Here is a 5,201-nt window from a genome sequence, read left to right on the forward strand (position 1 = left end):
AACAGATTTCTTAGCTAGACCCTAGGCAAGGCTCGCACCGAGTTTGGTAAGGATTGGTGAAGCGCCTACTGAGATACAGCATTTCATCATAAGTGGACGGGGTCACGCCCATTACCAAAATTCTACTTCACGTACTAATTTTCAACAATTTAGATCCAATATTTACTGAAACGTCGTGGGAAGTGGGCGTGGTTAGAGTCCGAGTTCCCCCATTTTCAATACCAACCTACCTTGGATACAGGGCAACCCACACCAAATTTCGGTGAGATATCTCAATGTTTGCTCCAGTTATCGTATACACGGACGGACGGGCGGATGGACGGACAGACAGACAGACATGGCTTAATCGACTTCCAAGGGCGTACCCTGAATCAAATATAGAGGGGCAAAGCAAATACATTTGTTTCTCAAAAAAATTCTATTTTATATTACTGGTGTTTTTAACATGGGGATGTCCTACGAGATGGCGATTGTCAGAATTCGGTCAGAAATATACCAGTCTCATACTAGTTTAAAATAGACGGAAAAATGCTAGTCCAATATGGACCAAAACCACTACTTTGGTAGTGAAAAAATGAAATGAATTCATGAATATACAATAAAAAACTTTTGATTAAGTGCACTTTAATATATTACACATTTTTATTTAGCAGCATTAGATTTTTCAATAATTAGTGTTAAATTTTTTGTACAATACATACTATACTTTTACACCCAGAGAAAGAATTCTGTAAAATCAATCGAATTACAGGTTGTAACAACAGATTTCACATATAAATCACATCCAAAGGATAAATCTGTAAAATTAACAAATACTTCTCCGTTGACAAGAAGTTTTAACAGTTTTACTGTTGAATTTACAAATCGTCTGTCGAATTAACATTTCACTAGGCTATATATAAAATATTTCTGTTAATTTTTAGCAAACGCGACTGTTGTTTTACCACATATTTACGTTAAAATAATCCGTCAATCTGTTTATAAAACTGCAAAATTGCTGTTAATTTAACTGTAAATACAGTTTTATTGACAGTCAAAATAGTCATTTTTTATAAAAATAAATAAAAATCGTGTTTAAGTATGTTTTCCTAGATCATTTATTTCATATAATTTGATGAAGTATATAAAATATTTCCTTATAGCTAACAACATACACTTGTGGTCAGCTGATTAAGTTAAGTGACATTTTGACCATTTCACATTTCACATTTTACATTTTCATTTTACTTTTGTTTAACAATAAATTAAATAAATATTATTTAAGTAGTCACAACATTTTATTTCGTAGATATACTGAACCATCTGCCAGGACTAGTAAAAAATTCAATTTAATTAAAACACATTTCATTGGTATTTATTCCAACAACATAAGATTGGTAATGTTCATAAAATTTTTTCAACTGAATTTTGGTAGAAACAATAAACAGTTGATTTTGTTTGTCAATTAGAAGTCCTTCGATTTTATATAACTGTAAAATTTCTGATAATCTGGAGAGATAAAAGTGTTTTTTATAAACACTTCCTTTGAAGGTCACTGAGTCAGCTAAAGTAAAATGTTCTATTGTTAAGTTACATGACTGCAAAAAAATCAATTGTACGTGTATTGTCTTCGTTCACTTGTTTTTTATCTGTGTTATGAATAACACATGGTGTGGCCACAACCATCGATAGCTTTCCGGCTCTATGACAGACGTATATTTTTTTAAGTCTGTATGTTTCGCATCAAATCTTAAACATCATATATATTTCAAAGGCCCACTAGCCTTTATTGCCGACCCATAATGGACCAAGAAATGGTGCTTTGGCTTAAGTAATCCAAATACTTTCAAATACAATTTGCGATGACGAGATATCGTATCTATAAGGAGTTCAATGTCATTTTCAGTGAAAGATGAATATAGGCAAATATCAATGATTTTGATTAATAATGTGATAAGCTTCCACACTTTATCATATCGTGGCACTTTGTCCCCTATAATTAGTGGCAGAAAATGTGTGAAAGTTCAAGTTTCACTTGCAGACATTTTTAAATTTGACTTAAGACGACAGTGTAATTTTAATGGGCCTGAAAAATTTCCTATTTCGGTTTCCCCGTACATAAAATTTTGTTTACGTGTGTTTAAAAAGTCTAAGGAAAAGTTTTTTTTTTTTTTAAGTACAATAGTGATGGGGTTATTTCATAGCGACAAATACCTTCAAAAATGCCATGCATTAATCAACGCTAAAATTATGAGTAACATGAAAAGTGCTAATATCATTAAATATACGTTTTTCTACTATACCTGCTATACTGTAATTGTTTAACTTAAGATCTTCAGAATAATTTTGTATATTTCTTATACAATCATTTGCTTCGATTACATCTTTCTGTAACTATATATTTTGCCTCTTCTGCAAACACGACAAAATTTGTACGATCGAAATGATTTACAAAAACCAAATATTGTTTTCATACCTAAGTTATCCCCTAGAACAAGTCCTAATGTAAAAAAAAAATGATAGCTATTTCCATCAGCACTTATTTCTAAACCCGTATCTTCCAAAAATCGAATTTCTTGAATGAGACCATATAAGGCTGAATTACTTCCCAAATCTTTCAAATAACAAGATTTGACAATAAAATAAATTCCAAACTAGACAGTAAATATTGCGGTATTGTCGGAAAAGAATAATAACATCCGCGTATAGAATCTTTTGTTGTATGACTTCCTAAAGGGTTGTTTGTTTCGAAATCATCAGAGTAAAGAAAATATGGTATAATCAACTTTCCTTTACCAATTTTTTGCTCCTTCGACTTGAAAATAGATCCATTTACAAAATTTGAATATTGCGTTTGGTTTTGTAAGAATTGTGTGTTGTTCAATGTTTCTCGAAACAGAGATTTTAATTCGAAAATTTTTTTAAATTGAAAGCGTAATGGCGTAATATAAGCTTTTGAATTAGTTTCAGCCAAAGTGGGATTTCCAAGTCGGATACGTGGTACAATTTCATTGTTTATAGTATGCTCAGAAAAACTGTGAAACAAATTTTTGCTCTGGATGTACTTAAAAAATTTATATTCAGTGTTTACGTATTGCAGTGGATCAGAGCATAATTTAAAAACTTCGCGTAGTTTGTTAGTTAATGGAATATCAATCTCATTCTTAAGTGTATCTTTAATATTAGCAACCAATATTTTACATATATTCGAAACATTTTTTTGGATACTAACACTTAAATAGTTTTTTGAATATAGTTCACATGAAAATATTACAGCTGATCCTATAATTTTATCATTTGGATTGTTATCCGTTTTACAAATATGAGTTTCTGGCTTAGTACAGTTATATGATGATCGGTCAGTGTTGTTGAAACTTTCAGAATTCGACTTTACATTATTTAAACTCAAGTTATCATCATTAGCATATTTTTCGTGCCTATTAAGGTGTTTTGCAAATGGCCATTTACTTGAAAAATGCTGCAAACAGTTTTTCTGTGCACATTTATATACAGCAAAATATTTCAATTTATGTTCACTATTGAAATGAGATATTAACTTTTTAACCGTTTCAGTTCTGTATTCACAAACAAAGCAAAAATACATTATATTTTTTATTTAATAACGAATTCAAATGAGATTTCAATCCACCAACTTTAGGCTGATGTTCGTCGTATTTTGTGTCAATTTAAAAAAAAAAACTTTTGGATAAAAAGCCAAACACCTTTACAGTATAAAGGATATTGTACATCAAAAACTTTAAAACATAAATCCAGAGCTGCCAAAAATGATGAGAACTTGAGATTGGTTCCGTCTAGATATATGTACAAAAAAAATATCTAAAGAGTTAATACTAGAACCAGTAGCTATTATAATGGGTTGCAAAGTATTATTTTTGTGCGAAAAACGTTCCCTTATTTCGGCCAATGTTTCCTCCAAATTTGATGCAGAGTTTACATGGACTAAAAAACTGTCCACTCCTTCCTGAATAGTTACCCTTTTAAACGACGAGTTGTTCTTGTACCTGTCAACGGGTGTTATAACAGCATTCAGCAGTAAAGATATAATTGAGGGATTCACAAAGGTGTCGTAAGTGTCGTATTGTTGTATGTCGTAAACTTTAAAAGCTTACATAAATGCTTAGAGAACTTGAAACGACAACCAACTATTATTTAACACCGCAAAAATTCATAATATTACTTTGATGGTGCTTTACGAACCTCTTTAATATATTTTTTAGGCGTTTAAAGTTTGCGACATACAACAATACGACACTTACGACACCGTTGTGAATACCCCAAATATAATTTCTAGTACCTGAAAATATAAACGTATGTACCATATAAAAATAGCTTGAAACTCGTATCAGTTATTTATTTACCTGCAGCGAGGTTTTGATTTTCCAATTGAATTAAAATTTCTCGGGAAACTTTGTCCTTTTATTTTTCTTATAATAGCTGTATATTAATGGCACGAAATCTTCCCACTTTGTATGCAAATTTGTTCCTTTGTTCGGATAGAGTATATCAAAATCACAATTGATCTGAAATATTGTGAAAGTTTGAAGAAAATATTTATTTATATATTTATTAACACGGAATATAAGATTAAATATAAATGTTTTTACAAAAGCAAAAAAATTTTACCAGCTGTGGTCCAAGAACACAATGTTTGTACAAAGGCCATTCGATTATAAATGCGGATATCGTTTCCCCTCTTTCCAATGAATTCATGAGATAAATATTTCTATATAGATGTGTCGTTTTCCACTTCTCCACAATTTCCTCTAGTGGGCTATCATTATATTTCCGCCAAACTTGAATTTTTTTGGATAAAATTTCGTCCAGTTCAGGAAAGGTCTGTTTTTGTACTCGTGTCCTTGCCTCTTGGTGTGTTTGAACACGTAGGTAAATTTTTTTCCTTTTCGATTATTAAAATAGCGATCATATAATTTACCACACGGTCGTTTAGAATTTCCACGACGACCAAAATAAGTTGACTAGGTGGTAGAGAATCGAATTATTTAGAAAATAGTGTGTACCCTAGTAATAGCATAACAGCTATATAATGGATGAAACGTATTTTTAAACATACGGTGGCGGACCAAAATCTACATACAATGAATTTTTCACAATAAGTACAAAGTTTTGTATTCTATTCTTTTTTGCAATTTTTTATAAAAGTATAAGTCTACATAAGACGAATTTTTCACAATAAATAAAAA

The 5,201-nt window shown here is 30.9% G+C and overlaps 1 long non-coding RNA gene across 2 annotated transcripts; it reads right to left on the reverse strand.

The window, feature by feature from the left end:
- Nucleotides 1-3,794: 3,794 nt before the first annotated feature.
- On the reverse strand, nucleotides 3,795-4,841 carry LOC118756642. Of its 2 annotated transcripts, none has more exons than XR_004995129.1 (3): nucleotides 4,624-4,841; nucleotides 4,359-4,520; nucleotides 3,795-4,001 (listed from the first exon to the last, which is right to left on the reverse strand). It is a non-coding gene; the product is annotated as an uncharacterized LOC118756642 (long non-coding RNA). The 2 variants fall into 2 exon arrangements; XR_004995130.1 differs by lacking the exon at nucleotides 3,795-4,001 and adding an exon at nucleotides 4,257-4,294.
- Nucleotides 4,842-5,201: the final 360 nt, after the last annotated feature.

Source organism: Rhagoletis pomonella, unplaced genomic scaffold, assembly GCF_013731165.1.
Source record: "Rhagoletis pomonella isolate Grant_MI unplaced genomic scaffold, Rhpom_1.0 Rhpom_scaffold_11287, whole genome shotgun sequence".
Classification (NCBI taxonomy): Eukaryota; Metazoa; Arthropoda; class Insecta; order Diptera; family Tephritidae; genus Rhagoletis; species Rhagoletis pomonella.